The 21,638-nt window shown below is 41.3% G+C and overlaps 1 long non-coding RNA gene across 1 annotated transcript; it reads left to right on the forward strand.

Moving 5' to 3' along the window:
- The first annotated feature begins 1,447 nt into the window (after positions 1 to 1,447).
- Positions 1,448 to 20,744, forward strand: LOC133245802 (uncharacterized). The gene is made up of 5 exons (XR_009735772.1): positions 1,448 to 1,769; positions 8,286 to 8,332; positions 14,733 to 14,826; positions 16,900 to 16,993; positions 20,682 to 20,744. It is a non-coding gene; the product is annotated as an uncharacterized LOC133245802 (long non-coding RNA).
- Positions 20,745 to 21,638: the final 894 nt, after the last annotated feature.

Here is a 21,638-nt window from a genome sequence, read left to right on the forward strand (position 1 = left end):
AGATAGAAAGAGCAAGAGAGCAAGCTTCATTTATGAACAAAAGGAGTTCCATACATGGGATCTGTCGAGTTACAGATTCCCTTTCCTCGCTGCAGATATTCACATCAATTCCAGAAAGGAGCACAGGGACTTTGCTTAAGAACAGTGTCACAAATCTATAACCACCGCTTTTCCTTCCTAGGAGGAGTCTTGATATGTTGCTGTTGAGGAATGCTCAAAAAGACAGAAAACATAACTCAAATTGGCTTAAGCAAAAGGAGACTTATTAAGTCAGATGATCGAACAATTTGATTCCAGGGATTGTCTGATTCAGCGTCCAAAAGGATCAGCAGGGATTTATTTCTTCTTCTGAAATGACTATTGTTTTTCCTTCTGTCCTTATCTTGTCAGTTTATGAGTACTTTTCATATTATATTAACAGCTCTATCTGTCCTCTGCATTACAGAGAGGTGAGGAAAAGAGACTCCGTGCTGGTCACGCTCACCATCTTTATTGTCAGTACTGGATTCATCGTCCTCAGCATGAAGTCTTGATCAATGTGTCAAGGAGGCCATGGGACAGCTCCATCATTCAGCTTTAAAAAATAAGAGACTTCCTGGGTGATCCGGCAGTTAAGACTTCACATTCCAAAGCAGGGGCTTCAGTTTGATCCCTGGATAAGGAACTAAGATCCCACATGCCTTGGGGCCATGAAACCAAAACAAAAAAAGATGCAATATTGTAACAAATTCAATAAAGACTTAAGAAACAACAAGATAGACCCTGATCAAGCAGAGGCCTCTATACTCTGTTCCTTCCCACCATACCCCTGGGCACTGGGGCAATATTGCTCAAGTTTCAGTCATTCTGGAACCACCTTCACAAATTTTGCCTTATCCTTTAAACCATACTATTTCTATTTCTGAAACGTGACATTTTTACCTAGATTATTTTAAAAGAACAGCATATATTGTTGCCAGTATATCATTATGACTTTGTCATTGTTCAGACTTTGTTGTTCAGTCGCTCAGTCGTGTCCGACTCTTTGCTACCCCATGGACTGCAGCACGCCAGGCAGGCTCCTCAGACCTCTGCTGTCTCTGAGTTTGCTCAGATTTGTATTCATTGAGTTGGTGATGCTATCTAACCATCTCATCCTCTGCTGGCCCCTTCTCCTTTTGCCTTTAATCTTTCCCAGCATCAGCATCTTAACTACTAGTTATATTTTCCCCATCACTTTAAAAATAAAAACTAATAAGCAGGCGAAGAAAGCTGCTACTGCTTTCTATCTATTGAATGGTGGAGCTTAGAATTCAGGCCTTCTTCAAAAGCAACAACCCAGCAGGGAAACGCTGTGGGTTTGGGAGGGTAATGGACTTCGATCGAGACCAGTGGACAAAGCATAGGTGGTGACCATGGCGGGCCAGCGTTGCATGACAAACATTCTGCATTCTGGCTGGAACATTAGTGGTACTAAAATTCTGTGAATTTTGCTGGAGTCCAAGGCTCTGAAAGAGCTGCCTCGGAAGGGACTGCTGGGATGGCTCATGGTCCGTGAGTGGGTCCGCAGGTCCAAATAAGTACCTGATGCCTACCACAGTCCCTCTGGCCAGCAACTGGTGGCACCGAGGTCCGAGGAGCTATGTGCTGCCTGCGGTCGTGGAGCCAAATCCTCCTGCCAGTTTTTATCTCTCTCTTTCTCATCCAACTGTTTATCAGCTTCTCAGAAAATAGCTTTCCCCAAATCTCCAGATACAAGAACAAGCACAGACCAAAAGCTATGGATGATGGTAGGTAAGCCGTCCTGAGCCCAGAGGCTTCACGTGTGCCATGGCTTTTATATTTCAGCCTTCCTGGAAGGCTGAAATTTACATCTCTAAAGTTGCCTTTGGGTGTTGACGGTGTTGACTAAAAAGATGCACAACATGTGAGATACTAATGAAGTTTTTGAGGGGCAAAATAAGGACTGCAGCCTGGGAGACAGCACCTCAGATAGCTCTGAGAGACCACTCCAAAGAGGCAGTGGGGGAAGGTCAATATATGAGGTTTTGGTGAAGGGGGAGCTCAATGCAATCAAATGCTTTCTTTACAAGAGGTTTTCTGCCAGTCACCAGGAGCTGATGTCACCATGAAGGGATTTAGTGATTTTTCTATATATGAAGAGATGTAAGGATTGGGATTATGAAATCAGTTTGTGAAAATATCTAAGTATCTAAAGACCTGTCCCACCAGATTCCTTGGAGCACAGAGTGCCTCACTCCACCCTGAACTCCTTCAGTGGGTGTTCAGTCTCCTCAGAGGCAGACGGCAAATGCCCTTGGCAAGTGCCAATTTGTAGTTGACAATGGGAAGACATTTTTAAAAGATCTTCACGTTTTTGGTGAAATCCAGTTAAATTGGGGTCTTCCCAGGTGCCTCTGGTAAATGGTAAAGAATCCACCTGTAATGCAGGAGACAATTCTTGGGTTGGGAAGATTGGGAAGATTCCCTAGAGTAGAAAATTGGAACCTACTGCAGTATTCTTGCCTGGAGAATCCCCATGGACAGAGGAGCCTGGAGGGCTGCAGTCCACGGGGTCGCAGAGTCAGACAAGACTAAGCACTCACACAGTCTTTTTTTAGTGTTTTAAAGTCTTAACTAATAAATTCTTAGTTTGGGTCTTGTCAAGTCATTACTTTGGTTTAGAGACTTCCCTTGGTTCCCCTCCCCAACAGAAGAAATGTTGAAATGTTAAAAGCCTTACTGAGTTAAATTTACGAACCTGAAGATGAAGTTTCCAGTATCCTAAACTGGAAATGTATAGATAGAATAAGGACAGGATTTGAACTACTTGGAAAATGCCCTGTAAAAGCCAAGGTTGCCATTTTTATGAAGACTGAGACAGAATAATTACTGCTTTCTGGTTTTCAGAGTCAAAAAGATACTTTCTATAACCAAGTTTGTCTTCCTTCCTAAAACCCAACCGAAAGCTCTTAGCTTTGCCCTGAAGTGAGAAGTTCCTTTGAGAGGGTGGGGGGTGGGGGCAGCTGAACCGGAAGACCTGGCTTGCTTCCTTGGGTTTCATCTCTCCTGTACACAGAGTCGGACCCGACTGAAGTGACTCAGCATGCATGTACATGTTTCTCACTTAACCTCGCAATCATTCCTATACATACTTTAAGCGAAACAATGTTCTCTTACCACACCTGCCACATTCTCCCCACAAAGAGTGCCTAAAAACATAGGCTGAACGTAGAAACAAATCTTTCCCTTTGTCTCCTAGCAAATTGGAGTCATACTAGAATTTTTTAGAAAACCATGTTAAAATACTGAGGAAGAACAAAAAGGGAGGAAACAAAAATAAATCAAGAATCGTAGATGACAGCCATGAAATTAAAAGAATGCTCCTTGGAAGAAAAGCTATGACAAACCTAGACAGCATATTAAGAAGCAGCGACATTACTTTGCCAACAAAGGTCTGTCTAGTCAAAGCTATGGGTTTTTCCAGTAGTCATGTATGGATGTGAGAGTTGGACTATAAAGAAAGCTGAACACTGAAGAATTGATGCTTTTGAACTGTGTTGGAGAAGACTCAAGGAGATCAGTCCTGGGTATTCATTGGAAGGGCTGATGCTGAAGCTGAAGCTCCAATAAATACATTGGTCACCTGATGTGAAGAGCTGACTCAATTAGAAAAGACCCTGATGCTGGGAAAGCTTGAAGGCAGGAGGAGAAGGGGATAACAGAAGATGAGATGGTTGCGTGGCATCACCAACTCAACAGACAGGAGTTGGAACAAGCTCCAGGAGATGGTGAAGGACAGGGAAATCTGGCGTGCTGCAGTCCACGGGGTCACAAATAGTTGGAAATAACTGAGTGACTGAACAGCAAATAGATGACAGTCTTGTCTTCTAGCCAGCTTGGTTCTGGGGCTGACCAATCTTGGTCAGTGTTTCTAAGAAAACAACTTCCCTTTTGGAGGGAGGACCTGGTTCAGCCTATTTCTGAGCCTCTCCTGAGTGTTGGCTTCTTAGCGTGGGGTAATTTCCCCTTTGAGCACATTCAACCTTCCCCTTTTATAAGCATATGGTTTCTTAGACATGATACTTTCACTTCCAAAACCTCTTCTAACCTCTCACAGGAGATTTCCACCTCCATCATTTCTAACACTCCGAGTGATAGACCTTCCCACAGGTACCCACGGCACTCTGTGAATGATCCCACATCAAGTGAGATCTCCTACTAAGTGGGTTACTTTGATCCCCAGAGCTTTTAACCCTGATGTTCACTTACATTTGAGAGTTTAGTAAGCAATATCTGAAGAAGTTCTAGTTTGCTCTTGGTACTTTGGATTAAGAATCTTCTTCTCTATTACCTAATGAGTGAACAAAAATACTAAACTCTAGAGAAGTTCTCTTACTGGGAGCAGTCAGACAACAAAGGGGAAGCATGGAAAGAAATAGAAGACTCTGGATCAGAACAGAACAGCACAGCATGGCAACACTCCAAATGCCACCATCACCCCTTAGAAATGACCCAGTCACTAAATTCCAAAAATGTTTATTAGTACTCCCGGATCTAGAGAGATGCAAACTGATTGGGTGTCCTATTTTTCACCCTGTTCTGAAGAACAGAGAAATAGTTACAGAGAAGAAATAAGGAAAACAGAGAAATTGAACAATGGATCTGACTCTGATGGAAACACAAGTTCCTGGGCTACACACTGGATTTAGGGAGCAGATCTACAATTCAAAGATATCCCCTGTTTGAAAATGAGCAATTTTAGCAATTAGCTAGAGTGAACCCTGCAATGGAAAAAAGACAAAAGCTCAGAAGAGAGTACAGAGTCCAGATACCATAACAAAGTCTGGTGGCACAGGCTCACGTGAGTTCTCCCTTTGTCAAATGCTCAGAACGGCCAAGTGAGAAGAATGTGCTGTTGTGTGTGTGCTCAGCCATTCAGTCGTGTCTAACTCTTGGCAACCCCATGGACAATAGTCCACCAGGCTCCTCTGTCCATGGAATTTTTCAGGCAAGAATACTGAAATGGGTTGCCATTTCCTACTCCAGGGGTTCTTCCTGACCCTGGAATCAAACCTGCATCTCTTGCATCTCCTGCATTTGCAGGTGGACTCTTTACCAGTAGTGCCACCATAAAATATGGTAAAACTAGTTTGTCAGAAGAAAATTTTCAAGGACAGTGGTAAGGTGGCCAAGATGTCACTTATACTATGTCAGCACACATGGAAGTTCTGAAAGAAGCTGTCAAAGCATTAGTAAGGTGAAAATGGACAATATAGAACCTAAGCAAACACTGCACAGCTAACAGTAGATAGTGAAGGAGCACATGGTCACATGGGCTTCCCAGGTGGCTCAACAGCAAAGAACCCGCCTACCATGCAGGAGATGTGGGTTTGAGTCCTCGATTGGGAAGATCCCCTGGAAGAGGAAATGGCAACTTGTTCTCTAGTATTCTTGCCTGGAAAATTCCATGGGCAGAGGAGCATGGTGGGGTACAGTCCATGAGGTTGCAAACAGACACAACTGAGTGACTGAGCACACACGTATGGTCACATGCAGAAAAACAGATAAACTGTCCTAGAAGAAAGCATAACTCAAGGAACAGATGACAATCTCCCCCACAAGGGCTGAGCTAGGAAACCACCAAAGGAGAAACAGATCTCAAAGTCAGAATGAGATGAAAAGTCAGGTCTCTCCAAGAAAATAAAATGAAGGCTACATATTTGAAAATGAGGCAAGGCTTGCAGGTTTTCTCTTTATTTCTGTAGTATATATTTGTTTATTTCTGCTAATGGTGAACGCACCAAGAATATCTGTCATGCAGACTCTACATATACTTATTATATTGGATTCTGGTAGCTGCCTCCTTCCTCTGCCCTCTAGCATAGCATGTACTGATATCTGGGGTGAGCTGGGTCTTCGCTGTCTTCCTCCTGGTAGATTTCTCAATCTTTTCTATCACCTGGGTACCTGACTCCTATGTTATAACCTATTTTATATATAGTCAGAGTGACTTCTGTCACTCTACAGACCCTCTCTGAGAAAGGTGTGCCCAGGGATATTGTTCAATAAAATGAAAATGAACTAAGGGGAAATGTGGGATTCAAAAAAGAGTAGTAAGCAAAGAAACCAGTGAAACAGAATTAATTATAAATGATTGATTGCAAGTTGATAGCAATGTAAATGCACTGATAGTCTAATAATAATTGATAACCAATAATTATTAAAATTCCAGATGACTTCTTCCTGGGGAGTGGTGTGGGAAGGGAAAGGAAGAAAGTTAAAGCACATTAAGATCCTTGTATAGGTGGAGAATGTAGATCTTGATGAATCAATGAGAGAAAGAAGAATATAAAACATATCTCAAAAAATTTTAAGGAAACAGAAACAGGTGTGACTGCAGGGTGTGACTAGAGGAAATAAAGGAACAAACAATAAATTGATGAAATAACATATACACTGCAAATGCTAATGAAAAATAAAGCAAGTATAGCAACATAGTTAGATAAAACAGAATTTAAATAAAAAACATTTAAGGAGAATAATAAGCAATATTCCATACTGACATACAGCTCAACACATGGAGATGATATATTATGAATCTTTATTCACCTAACAATATAATTTTGAAATATAAACTATGAAATAGAACTACTTTCTAGCCAAAGCTGATAGAAACTTTAAAAAGCACTTAACAAATTAAAAACCCCATGGACTCAATTTACATACCTATATAAGAAATCAATAAAGTAAATAAAATATAAAGAGGTGGTCTAGAGAATAGTAATATATGAAATCTTGTTATCCATTGCCTAAATTTTTCTCTTACCTGTTTATCAAAAAATTTTGATTCCAAAGATATTTTTACTCATCCTAGATAAACTTGTCAGATTCAGTTGTTCAATTTTTTAGTTATTAATTATTTGCAATGCCAATCAAAAAGAAAGTTTTTCCTTTGATATGGAGTATAATATATTTTGATGCCTGGTGTCTCTAGGTATTTGAAATTGTGATCCCTCATGGAAGAAGAGAAGAAGACCAAGGATGGAACTTTATGGAATAGCAACATTTTAGGCATAATTAGAGCAAATGGAACCAACCAAAAAACTCAAAAAGAATGGCCAGAAACATTCCAAGAGAACTAGGAGAGAGTGATGCTGCAGGTATTAGGAAAATGTATTCAGGAGGACGGAAGTGACTAGATAGAAAACAAATACACACAAAAACCAGTCTTTAGAGTACAGGGAGAATCTGGCCCTGAGAATGCTGTGGAAATAGCTGGTGTCTCTTTCTTCAGGCACGGAGGAAAAGAAGGAAAGAACTCATTGCTTCATGTAGCCGATGGTCATGTAGGTCAGCTGCCCTTCATTGGTTTTTCAGTAATAGGAAGAGAGACTACAAGAAGGACCACTGGTTAGTTCTACAAATACTTCGTCTAAATCTCTAAGATGGACCCAGATCAGCTCATTCCCTGACCTGAAGTGCAGGCTGCAGAGAAAGGAATGAGGCCATAAGGAGCAAATAGATTTGGAAAACGATGGAAACGTCATGAAAAGTAAAGGTCTGAGTCATGCCAAAATGCAAACAAGAGGAAAGGAGAGAAGATTCTAGTCTCTGACTAGATTTAAGATTTTTAACTATTTAAAAATTTAAGATTTAATGGTTGCAGTCCTCTGTAATGATGGCAAAATTCAAATTTAGATCATGGTGATAATTTGTTTAAAATAAGATGAAGCATCAGAATTTCTCTGGATGGTGGGATTTCAGCTGACTTTTGATTTTTATGTATCCTTATTTCTTATATTGAATATGTATCACTTTTATAATTACACAAAGATAAAAACCCTATTTAAAATTTTGAAGAATTGGAGATCTCTAACCCTCAAGTTCCAATCTGTAAATCATGGAAGGAGGCTTCTGATTGGTCTGACTTTGTCAGATTCCTTTTCCTTGGATCGGTGAGTGCAGTGTGGGATTAGTCCAATTTGCTTCAGAGGCGTAGCCTTCGATGTCTGGTGGGACCAGGGAGTTAGTGTAGGAGAGGGAGGTTATTTTTTAGAACTTTACTTGTCTCATCAAAGTTGGATGGTGCTATCTCATTTTTTTCTGAGTTTAAGAGGAGAAAGTAAGGAGTTAGGGTTTAAATAGTATCAATGAGAAAGTGTCTAGACTTATGAAAATAATAAAGGAAAATGCTGCAGGTATGGATACATTTGCCATGAAACAGGAATGACTTAACAAAATGCATTTTATCTAAAATCAAGCAACAAAAATATTTATATTTTTGTACTTAATTTTTTTTTCAGAATGTACTGCAAAGAATGATTGTCAATCATGTATAAACAGAAAGAAAGTAAGTTAACTTTTATATGAAGAAATTGTCTTGGGAGTATTATAAAGTCATGTAATTTACAGTTGTAGTCTAAAAGGTATACCAAACTTCATTTACACAGTTCTTTAATAATAGGAATGACTGGTCACAGTTATTAAGATGTATTTCTGCATTTCACACCATTCCTTGAGAACCTAGAAATAAAGGAAAAACTTAGTGTGAACATGTACTTCCTTCTAGAAAATTATACTTCAAAAGCAAAATAATTTTTGTTTGAAAAAATTATAATTCAATTTTATTTATTATTTTTAAATATAAATTTATTTATTTTAATTGGAAGCTAATTACTTTATAATACTGTAGTGGTTTTGCCATACGTTGACATGACTCCTCCACGGGGGACATGTGTTCCCCATCCTGAACCCCCCTCCCACCTCCCTCCCCATCCCATCCCTCAGAGTCATCCCAGTGCACCAGCCCCAAGCATCCTGTATCATGCATCGGCCTGGACTGGCGGTCTGTTTCACTTATGATAATATACATGTTTCAATGCCATTCTCCCAAATCGTCCCACCCTCGCCCTCTCCCACAGAGTATAATTCAATTTTTAAAAAGAAAAGAAAAAACACACTCTTTAGTCTGGTTCAAAGTCCATCTCCACTTGAGAAAAGTTTGCCTTTCCCAATAATTCCACAAAATCCCACGATGACAAATCTCACTCCCACCACTATGGAAGCCTTTTCTTTTGTATACATAACTTTACTGGTTTGTCTTGGGCTGTGCTGGGCCTCCGTTGCTGCTTGGGCTTCTCTTTGGTTGTGGAGTGCACGGGCTACGGTCTCGTGGTGGCGCTCAGGCTTCACCCTATGCTGGCTTCTCCTGTTGTGGAGCACAGGCTCCAGGGCGTTGGGGCTCTCAGCGGTTGTGGCACATGGGCTCTGCAGAGCCCTTGACGCTGTGAGCTCTAGGCTCCCGGGCTCAGCAGTTGTGGTGCAGGGGCTTAGTTGCTCTCAGGCATGTGGGATCTTCCTGGATCAGAGATCGAACCTGTGTTTCCTGCACAGGCAGGCAAATTCTTTACCACTGAACCACCAGGGAAGCCTGAAACATGTTCTTTTTTTTATTATTATTAATTGGAGGCTAATTACTTTACAATAGTGTAGTGGTTTTTGCCAAACATCAACATGAATCAGCCACGGACTCACTTGTGTTCCCTATCCAGAATCCCCTTCCCACCTCCCTCCTCATCCCATCCTCTAGGGTCATCCCAGTGCACCAGCCCTGAGTACCCTGTCTCAATGCATAGAACCTGGACCAGCAATCCACCTCACATGTGATAATATACACGTTTCAACGCTACCCTCTCAAATCATCCCACCCTCGCCCTCTCCTACAGAGTCCAAAAGACTGTTCTTTACATCTGTGTGTCTTTTGCTGTCTCGCATATAGGGTCATCGTTACCATCTTTTAAATTCCATATATATGCATTAGTATACTATATTGGTGTTTTTCTTTCTGGCTTATTTCACTCTGTATAATAAGCTCCAGTTTCATCCACCTCATCAGAACTGATTCAAATGCATTCTTTTTAATGGCTGAGTAATACTCCATTGTGTATATGTACCACAGCTTTCTTATCCATTCGTCTGCTGACGGACATCTAGGTTGCTTCCATGTCCTGGCTATTGTAAATAGTGCTGCGATGAACATTGGGGTACACGTGTCTCTTTCAATTCTGGTTTCCTCAGTGTGTATGCCCAGCAGTGGGATTGCTGGCAGTTCTATTTCCAGTTTTTTAAGGAATCTCCACACTGTTCTCCGTAGTGGCTGTACTAGTTTGCATTCCCACCAACAGTGTAAGAGGGTTCCCTTTTCTCTGCACCCTCTCCAGCATTTATTGCTGAAACCTGTTCTTTATTCTACCATAGCTTCTGTGTCTAAAGCCCTCCCTTCCTATATAGATTTTTACCTATTCTTCAAAACTCAGACAAATTCTTCCTATTTTCTGAAAGAAATCTTATGTAGTTAATCAACTAGGAGTGAGTACTTTCTCTTATGAACTACTATCACATTTATTATCTGTTCCACTCCTTTCAAAATTATATTTTTCCACTTAGAGACATTTTTTTTTTAAATAGAGTGGACATATTATGTCTGCTAGTTAAATTTTCAGCCTCTAGAAAACAATACTTTAGGGCTTCCTTGCCAGCCCCCAGTGGTAAAGAATCTGCCTGCCTATGCAGGAGACACCCAGATTCAATCCCTGATGCGGGAAGATCCCACATGCCACGGAGCAACTAACCCTGCACCACAACTATTGAGCCTGTGCTCTAGAGCCTGGGAGCCACAATTACTGAGCCCACGCACCCCCAGAGACTGTGAAAAGTCACCACAATGGGAAACCTGAGCACTGCGACTGGAGTAGCTCCCGTTCGCCAAAACCAGAGAAAAGCCTATGCAGCAATAAAGACCCAGTACAGTCAAAAGTAAATAAAAGAATAAAATTATAGAAAACAATGCTATTTATATCAGTGTAATCTAACCTCTATTATCTCTAACGCTTGGCCTTAAATAATTAGTAAATACTCTTTATCCTCTCTATGTCCACTACTATGAAATCCCTCTTTGCACAGTAAGTACCTTTCTCCTCTCTGCATTTTTTTCCATTCTAATGATATTATCCATCAGTCTAAAGTCTGTTAGCTGACTTCTCACTTGTCACTCTCTGAAGGGTCTCTGGTTGGCATGGCTTTGTGTTTATACAGGTCATCTTCCTTAGCTACAGGAAAAAAAAATCCTGTAAGTTGTCCTAAATTATGCATTAGTAATTTAGAGAGGTTGAATATATTCTGCAGTTCTTCTGGGTAATTTGAAGTTCTGCTCTTTGAAGACTTTTTAGCCTCAGTTAAGGAATTAGATCTTTTTGTGATAAGTGACCCAGCTCAAACTAATTTAATCAAAAGAGAATATATTGACTCACAAAACTGGTAAGTCCAGGGTGGCCTTGACTTTACACACAGCTGAGTCTAAAAGGCTGTTATTCACATTTCCTCTCTTTCTTTTTATCCCCCAGCTCTGCCTCCCTCTGGATGTACTCAGTCGCTTCAGTCATGTATGACTCTGCCATGCTATGGACTGTAGCCCGCCAGGGTCCTCTGTCCATGGGAGTCTCCAGGCAGGAATACTGGTTTGGGTTGCCATGCCCTCCTCCAGGGGATCTTCCCAACCCAGGAATCGAACCCAAGTCTCCTGTGTCTCTTGCACTGCAGGCGGATTCTTTACCGCTGAGCCACTGACCTCATTGTGTTCTATGGTGAATGAACATTCCAGAGAGCCGGGGAAGAGGCAGGCTCTTAGCAGATCTCTCCCAATGTCTATACAATTCCCCGGAAGATTCTGATCAACCCTACTTGTCTCTCCTGTCCGGTTCAGCACTAGTTACTGGGCCAGAGGAACCAGCTGCTCTGGGTACCATCACCCGCATCCGGTGATTCCAGTAGGAAGAAAGTGGTGGAGCGAAGCTGGCTGATTGCTGTAGCACCCCAGAAAGTTGGGGAAGAGCTCCACAAAGGAAAGAGGGTACGGTTAGCAGAGGAAGCAGGGTGGTGAAGAAGTCTAGGCAGACAGGAAACAAAGAAACTACCTTAGGCGCCTGTTTCATCCTTTGACCTTTAGGAGGCACATATTCTATCTTCCTCATCCCTACATTTTAAAAAATGCTCCTGGCAAAATAATGCATCTAGCCTTCAAGTAAAATTGGAATTATTCAGAATCATTGTCAGTTATTGCCTCCCACTCCCACCCAGCTATAACTTTGGAATCTCAGGGAAATGTGCAGATATTCGTGGAATTTCCCTGACCAGGCAGTAAGTTATTGATCACCCAGTCTGGCTGCCACCCGCCCCGCCACCCCCGACCCCCCGGCTCAACCTGCAAAGCAGCTCCCTCTTCCACTGTTCCCTAAGCTCCTATCAAAGAGAGGGGCAGGGGAGAAAGTCTCTTCTGGGGGCTGCACTGCCTTAGAAGCTCACATGCTGTGAACCTGGTGTCCGGGGCCAGGGCACCAGCCTGGTGCTGAGTGACCACAAGCTCCTCTCTGACAGGTTCAGGTTTTTCCTGGCAACTCATCTCCCATAAAACCCTGCTAGAGCTGCCCTGATGGTCCAGCATTTAAGACTCTGCCTGACAATGCAGGAGACATGGGTTCGATCCCTGGTCCAGGAAGATCCCACATGCCGCCGAGGAAATAAGCCCCTGTGCTACAACTGCTGGGTTGCCCTGGAACCCGTTCACCACAACCAGAGAAGCCACCAGAATAGAAACCTGTGCAGCATGATGAAGACGCAGCTCAGCCCAAACAAAACAAAAACCCTGCTAGATGGCATGAACTTAGAAACTTCAAGATCTAATGACCAAGGCCTGAAGTCTCCACAGTGTAATCTTTGATTCTAGCCCTTGACCTTGAAGTTCCAGTCTTTAAGCAAAAGTCCAAGAGGACAGGACCCATTTAGCCTAAATGATTTCAATCTGAAACTTACCTTCACTTGACCTTTGATCTTGGCTAACACGAAACGAAAGCTGACCTGTGATGTATCTCTTGTTCTCAGGAAGTGTCTGAAAAGTGTTCGTTGTTCAGTTGTGTCCTACTCTTTGGGAGTCCATGGAGTGTAGCCCTCCAGGCGCCTCTGTCCATGGAATTTCCCAGGCAAGAATACTGGAGTGGGTTGCCATCTAAGGAGTGACTTTTTACATTGGAATGTATATCCTGCTGGTCTCAGGATATCCAGCAGGAGGAGATTGGGAGGGGTCTGGGAGCAGTCTCATAGGATTGGTTACCAGCATAGAATCAGATTGGTTGCGTTAGAACCTACGCTTCCCTATTTACTAGATGTGTGACTTCATGTGAGTTGCTGGACTGCTCTGTGCCACCTTCTGCTCCTCTATAAAGTGGACATAACAGTCCATAGCTTATAGGGTTGTCATGAGTGTGAAGTGACTTAATACATATACAGGGCTCAGAATAGTGCCTGTCACGTGGTAAGCCTTATGTAAGTGACAGCCATTTTTACCACTCTGCTGTCCTTATCTTTTTTTTTCTTTTTATTCTTCTAGATTCTGGTCTAATCTCCCATCAGTGCTTGCCACCGTTATACCTTGCTTTTACTTACTTCAACAAGGGACTTAGAATTCAGCTTTCCTATTTACGAATGATCATCAACCACCAGAGAACAAAAAGGGGAAGGGGCCAAGGCAAGGCTGGTTGACAGCACCTCCAGGCCCATGTATAGTAGAAGAGGAATCCCCAGAGGAAAGTGAGAGTGCTGCAGACAAGGGAGATAGGAAAGAGTGTTCGAGAAAGGGGCCAAAAAGCAACCTATCTACTGAAATCCTTATTAATGCTCTGTGAAGTAATGTGTTAGTTCACTAGGGCTTCCCACGTGGCTCAGTGGTAAAAATTCATGTGCCAATCAATGCAAGAGACGCGAGAGACTCAGGTTTGATCTGTGGGTTGGGAAGATGCCCTGGAGGAGGAAATGGCATTCCAGTATTCTTGCCTGGAGAATCCCATGGACAGAGGAGCCTGGTGGGCTATAGTTCATGGGGTCGAAAGGAGTCAGACGTGACTGAGTACACTCACACAATCTAACAACCACAGAGCCTGAGAAAGAATCCAGGAACATGTGATTCCTTGAGTGACTGCTGTTCAGCAAAATTATTAATATGAAGGAGTAAGGGACTCAGAGAAACTAAGGGACAAGAGCCAAGCTAAGATGTGATCTCGGCCAAAGCCTATACTTGGCCTGAACCCTGGGCAGCTCTGGGGCAAAAGGTTATATAGCAGATTGGTGCCTGCCTTGAGGCAAGCAAACCCATCACTCAGAACCCCGTGTACCTGTCAGTTGGCAACGCACAGTGGCTCAAGTGATGAGGAGTCCACCTGCCAATGCAGAAGACATGAGTTTGATCCCTGGGTCGGGAAGATCCCCTGGAGGAGAGCATGGCGACCCACTCCAGTATTCTTGCCTGGAGAATCCCATGGACAGAAAAGCCTGACAGGCTACAGTCCATGGGGTCACAAAGAGTTGGATGTGACTGAGCACACCCATGCAACAACACAACATACCTGTCAGTTACTGATGGAGGTGGAAGTAACCTCAGAGGCAAGTTGGTACCTATCCATGAGGACAATGCAAGAAAAAGGGCAGCTTGAGCCACTGTCTGTCACCACACACTGCAGCTGGGTTTGTGTGTTTGGGCCTGGTAAAGCAGATCTGAGCAGACCACCAGCAGCATCAACTACAAATAATAATAATATGATGATGATGATGATGATGGCTGTTATAAATTGAATACTTATCAAACTAGTACCAGAAAGTTACTGAGATTGTGATTATTATACTTTTTTTTTCCTTCCAAACAGTGTTTTTGGTGCAGTGAAGAAAAGGCTTGCAAAAAAATTTGTTTTCCAAATTCTGAGTGTCCTGTCAGTTGTTCATTTTGGTTAAACTGTCAAGGTGAGTTGTCCTTATTTGAATTTTTATGCACTTTTTAATAACAGACTTGCAAACACTACTGATTTGCTAAAGTTGAAAAACTATTATATTTACTTTATTAAAATACAGCAAATCTGTTCAGTTCTGTTTCCCCTCATTGCTTCCAGCCAGCTTCCAAATTACTGCTGCTAAGTCGCTTCAGTCGTGTCCGACTGTGCGACCCCATAGATGGCAGCCCATCAGGCTCCCCTGTCCCTGGGATTCTCCAGGCAAGAACACTGGAATGGGTTGCCATTTCCTTCTCCAAACTAGCTTCCAAACTAGGTCAACCTTTATTCTGATTGGTGGGTGCCTTACCTTCAGTTCAGTTTAGTTCAGTCACTCGGTCATGTCCGACTCTTTGCGACCCCATGAATCGCAGCACGCCAGGCCTCCCTGTCCATCACCAACTCCCGGAGTTCACCCACACTCACGTCCATCGAGTCAGTGATGCCATCCAGCCATCTCATCCTCTGTCGTCCCCTTCTCCTCCTGCCCCCAATCCCTCCCAGCATCAGGGCCTTTTCCAATGAGTCAACTCTTCGCATAAGGTGGCCAAAGTACTGGAGTTCAGCTTACCTTGATGCTGCTAAGTCGCTTCAGTCGTGTCCGACTCTGTGCAATCCCATAGACAGCAGCCCAGCAGGCTCCCCCGTCCCTGGGATTCTCCAGGCAAGAATATTGGACTGGGTTGCCATTTCCTTCTCCAATGCATGAAAGTGAAATGTGAAAGTGAAGTTGCTCAGTCGTGTCCGACCCTCAGCGACCCCATGGACTGCAGCCCACCAGCCTCCTCCATCCATGGGATTTTCCAGGCAGGAGTACTGGAGTGGGGTGCCATTGCCTTCTCTGTCAGCTTACCTTACCAATTGTTAAATACTTCAAATTTCATCCCTAAAATACTCCTATATACAATGACTATAACTCAGTGAAAGGAGGATTGTGTTCTTAAGTTGCTTTAGGAACTCCAGGAGTTTCTTATAAGCTAATCCTGGGGATGAGGACATACTGATCCCAGTGGTGTTATTATAATTTATATTTTCTCAGCTAATGTGTTTAATACTGAGAATTGCCAATCAAAAAGAATGATTCCCTAGAACTAAACTCATCTCAATCATCAAAGAATCTTTAAATTATATCTGTAATATTGTATTTTTTTTAATTAAAGTGAAAGATTACAAATTTTTCTCACAAACCCATGTTTTCTTCAGATACCATCAGGTAAATTGAATTCATAATTGTTTGTTGCAAAGAGCTGATATGAGTGAGTGACACTTTGTGTATTTAGTATGAATGGGGAACCCCTAGGCTCCTACTTCATCTTCTGCCCTCTGGTTTCATTTTTCAGGTACACCAGGCTGATAAGTTAAATAGTATTGAGAGGAGATAAAGTTTCCAAGTGCTGGAGATCTGATTTCCCAGCAAATGTTGCTTGTCTTTTTGATAAGGAACTCTTGAAACTCAAACAATAAACCATCCCCCACTACCCACTATTTGTATTTGTACAGAAATAGTAGCCTGAAGGATCTTTTTTTTTTTTTTCTTTCTGTTGAGATATCGCCTGGGAATGAGTTTAGAGATAAAGGAAAAAAATAAGCTAGTGGCCTAATGGTTTACCAATCTAGAGATGAAAGTACTGTTGGTCATTCAGTCGCGTCTGACTCTCTGACATGATGGACTGTAGCCTCCCAGCCTCCTCTGTCCGTGGAATTCTCCAGGCAAGAATACTGGAATGGGTTGCCATTCTCTTCTCCAGGGAGTCTTCCCAACCCCGGGATCAAACCAGGTGTCCTGCATTGCAGGCTGATTCTTTACTGTCTGAGCCACCAGGGAGATAAAGAACATTTTTTAGCAACCCAGATTATTTTCAGATGTTAGTGACGATTGCGTTAAAGATGGTTTTATTGGAGTGTATAATGTATGGTACTGTATAATTTTTAACAATGACCTGTGAATTTGTATTTAAGAATTAGACTGCGTGGTAGTAGAAATGATGAAACTATGAGAAATTAACCTTCTATCGGCTTAAAATATAGTTCTTTTCATTCATTTCAGTTGACATGTTTGGATTCCTGATGCTTCTACTCCTTGCAATCATGGTTATAGCGTTCATTTGTCAATTCTGCATTTATCAATATTACCTACAGAGGTATGTTCATTTTATCCTTAGTAAGAAAACACTTTGGGATAATATCACTGAAGAGAATGAGCTAGTAATCAAGGAATGGTTTACCTTTTTCATGTAATAAAAATAATACATGTATCCATATGATAAGGGCACATCACTTTTTCGAAAAGTACAGAAAATTGTCAAATAAAAAGTTTAATTTTCCCACTCCCCACTCCACCTCTGACACCTCCTCTCCAAAAGCAATCCTTTTAGTGTGATTCTATTTGTGGTTCTTCTTTTGGTTAACTCCAAGTCTTTGAACAATATGGCTTTTTCTCTTTTTCATGATTTATTGACTTTAGATATTATCTATCTGCTCCCCATCATGAAAACTGAAAAATGTATCTTGCACGATCCATATTTCTTTTTGTTTTTCACTGTTACAGGATATTATTATTTTGCTATTTTAGAATTGTAACTATCCTTGTTCACTACTAGCTGTTAAGATTTCTAATATTTCTTCTGTTGGCCATCTTTTTTACTTTGAGTAATCTACTTAGCCCTCTATTTCTCTACCTATCAATACTTTTCCTGTTAATTAAGATCAGAAAATCTGGAAACCTGTTTCCTTCTATTTGTCTTCTTCTCTCTCTAACTCCTAAATTCAGTAAGCCTTCTCACTCATTTGACTTTTTTCAGTGTGTAGTATTTGCATTCTGTTCTGTAACTTTATTTATATCTTGAAATACTTACTCTATAATTTGAATCTAAATTTTTTTTAACTATTAAAAAGAATAAAACACATTGTGATTGTGCAAATAATGGTTAGGAAAGAACTGAAGTGGAAATATGCTATGCTATGCTAAGTCACTTCAGTCGTGTCTGACTCTGTGCGACCCCATGGACGGCAGCCCACCAGGCTTCCCCGTCCCTGGGATTCTCCAGGCAAGAACACTGGAGTGGGTTGCCATTTCCTTCTCCAATGCATGAAAGTGAAAAGTGAAAGTAAAGTCGCTCAGTCAAAAGGTAATTCTATGTCACAAACCTGTATTGCTTAACAAAGAATTACCTAGTGTTCCAACCAAATAGTCTCTTTCTTTACTCTCCATTTCTCAAAATCCTGATACATTTCAGCTTGAATTGTAACTTTCTTATACAGCTTTTGGATTTCCTGGAGTTTTAGCTACCTTTATTATTTCTTGACAAAAAGGACACAGGACACATGTATCTTTATTCCTAACACTGTGATTACTCATTTCAGTCACTTCAGTTCAGTTCAGTCACTCAGTCGTGTCCGACTTCTTTGCGACCCCATGAATCGCAGCACGCCAAGCCTCCCTGTCCATCACCAACTCCCGTAGTTCACCCAGACTCATGTCCATTGAGTCAGTGATGCCATCCAGCCATCTCATCCTCTGTCATCCCCTTCTCCTCCTGCCCCCAATCCCTCCCAGCATCAGGGTCTTTTCCAATGAGTCAACTCTTCGCATGAGGTGGCCAAAGTACTGGAGTTTCAGCTTTAGCATCATTCCTTCCAAAGAAATCCCAGGGCTGATCTCCTTCAGAATGGACTGGTTTACTCATTTAGTATTTGGTAAAATATGTTCATTTTCTTATTATAAATATTCTTTTAAAAGTCCTCTGACTTCCTGTTATAATTTACAAAAATTAGTTTCTTTTCACTGCTCTACTGAGTTAGAAGAACTTTTTTAATCCCATATCTTCCTTTTTTTAGAATTCATTATTTTTGTCTTTTGCTGGAGTGTATTTTCAAGTAACTTTTTCAAAAGGAGTTCACAAACGGTATGAAAAATATTTTCATAGTCCATACACTTTGAGAAGCTTTTCTCCATTCTCCTTTAAGCCAACACAATATTATTTTCTTTCTTCAGTTTGTGTGCCTTTTTCAAGAAGAACCCATAGACAAGATAGAAAGATCCATAGATAAGGCAGAGGCTCATTAATAGGCCCGTCTGTAAGTAAAATGTGCCTGTATGAAAAAATAAGTGTTGGCCAAATGTTCTGTTCGCTTACTTAAGACCACTAATTTGTCCAGGACTTTGTATTTTTCTGGCTATGAGACTTTTTATCCTCTTCTTATTAACATATAAGGAAAAAAGAAACAGTAAGATAGAAGATAATTCCTTATTCTTTACATCTCATTACAAAAATATACCCAGAAAGAAGAACCAAAAAGTGTACATTACATTTGTGGCAAGAGGCTGTAACAAACTTGTTGCTTTTTAAAAAAAAATACCTATATTTTCCCCTAGGCCCTGGTCTTTTATAAGTGTCATCACTTTTTTGCATAGTTGCTTATCAGTGAAGCGGCTGATTATTCCCACAAGAGAATAGGGGCCCGAGCAAATATCCATCACTGAAGCTTCTGCAGTTTGAATGAAAGCTTTGAAACCCCTGTAAATATGGGCCAACAACTGCCCTCATTCTGGTTTTGCTCTGCTATTCACCTGCTATCTATCTCTTCTTTTTTTGTTTTCATTTAGAGATCTGTTGTTTTACAGTCACTAAGTCGTGTCTGACTCTTTGTGACCCCATGGACTGCAGCACACCAGGCTTTCCTGTCGTTCACCATCTCCCGGAGCTTGCGCAAACTCAGGTCCATTGAGTCAGTGATGCCATCCAACCGTCTCATCCTCTGTCTCCCCCTTCTCCTCTTGTCCTCAATCTTTCCCAGCCTCAGGGTCTTTACCAATGAGTTGGCTCTTTGCAGCAGGTGGCCAAAGTATTGGAGTTTCTGTTTTAGCATCAATCCTTCCAATGCATATTCGGGGTTGATTGCCTTTAGGATTGACTGGTTTGATCTTGCTGTCCAAGGGACTCTCAAGAGTCTTCTCCAGCACCACACTTCAAAAGCATCATTCTTCGGTGCTCAGTCTTCTTTATGGTCTAACTTTCACATCCGTACATGACTACTGGAAAAACAACAGCTTTAACTACACAGACCTTTGTCAGTGTAGTTATCTCTGCTTTTTAACACACTGTCTAGATTTGTCATAGCTTTTCTTCTAAACATCTGTTAATTTTGGAAATCTTATTAATTCCGTGAGAACTGCATCCTGTTAGGGAAATTTGTGTTAAGGACTTATTGTGCTTCATAATACAAAGATTCTTCTTGGGTTCCAGAAACATCCATTTTTCAATTAAAAAATGAATGAGTAATGGGGCATTAAAATATTGATTATTACATCTGATCTAATGGTCTTATTATCTAGCAGATATGCTTCTAAGTTAAAGCACTTTTTAAAGTTCCAAATGTCAGATAACATAAATGTTTAACTGTTCATGTACTCAATGCCTCCTTGACTCTCATCTGTTTCAGTAAATATTTACTGAGTATTTATTATGCCTTATGTAATGTGGTTGTCACTAGGGACATAATTATAGCAAGAAAAGATAAATCCTTGCCTTCACATAGTTTACATCCTACTGAGAGAAGATGTGGAGAAGTAAATTAGCAGTTGTTAATTCTATTGCTAACTTACTGAAATTTTAAATGACATTTCATTAATTTTAATTTTATTACCATATCCTTAATCAAACACTTTAAGTCTCCTGATGGATAAATATAAGGAGAATTTAATATGTGATAAAGCAATGGTAATAGAACATTACATAAATGTAATCTAATGAAATAAAATAACTCCAATGATAAATTTATTTTCAAAATAAGCCTCACTAATTTCAAATTTATCATCCTTTTGAACAGAACTCAAGTCTATATTGGTGGAAGACCACACACAGTTTACATGCCTCATGGGGGTGATCCTGGCAAGTATTTTAATTTATTTGATGAGATGCCCCATACTCTTTCAGTAACTCACAATTGAAATTCTTCCCCTTACTTATTCCAGGCATCAAAATTAAAGTATGAGTATTAAATACTGTTCTCATTTCTAAAACATATTCTTGTAACCTCAATAGCTAATCTAAAATGGGTAAAAACCATCATATTGATAGAGAAGACTAAAATTTCCAGTCAGAGTTGGGTATTAATAGCTTTCCCAGTTCCCCCTACTCCCACTCCACAAAAAGAACTCAACAAAAAATTAACTTTGCTTTAAGAAATCCTTGAAGACTTTTCCCAAAACAATTTGCCTTGCTTAGTCGACTGACCCTGTCTCCACTTTTTTTCAGCTTGATTCTTTAAGCCTTCCCCTACTTACAAGGTTCCTCCTTACCCAGAACTCAAATCTTAGCTTCCTTCCACTGAACAGGGACAGCTCTGGGTAGGTTCTCACATGCTTGCACCCATGCCTGGACCCTGGAAAGTGAAAGTGAAAGTCGCTCAGTCATGTCCGAGTCTTTGCGACCCCATCAACTGTCCATGGAATTCTCCAGGCCAGAATACTGTGAGTAGCCTTTCCCTTCTCCAGGGGATCTTCCCCAACCCAAGGATCGAACCCAGGTCTGCTGCATTGCAGGCAGATTCTTTACCAGCTGAGCCACAAGGGAAGCCCAAGAATACTGGAGTGGGTAGCCTATCCTTTCTCCAGGGGATCTTCATGACCCAGGAATCAAACTAGGGTCTCCCACTTTGCAGGTGGATTCTTTACCAACTGAGCTATCGGGGAAGCCCCTAGATCCTGGAAGCCCAACTAAAGTCAGAACCATAGTACCCTTGTTCACCTGGATGTCTGAACCATAAAATATTGACTGATGAAAG

Source organism: Bos javanicus, chromosome 4, assembly GCF_032452875.1.
Source record: "Bos javanicus breed banteng chromosome 4, ARS-OSU_banteng_1.0, whole genome shotgun sequence".
NCBI lineage: Eukaryota > Metazoa > Chordata > Mammalia > Artiodactyla > Bovidae > Bos > Bos javanicus.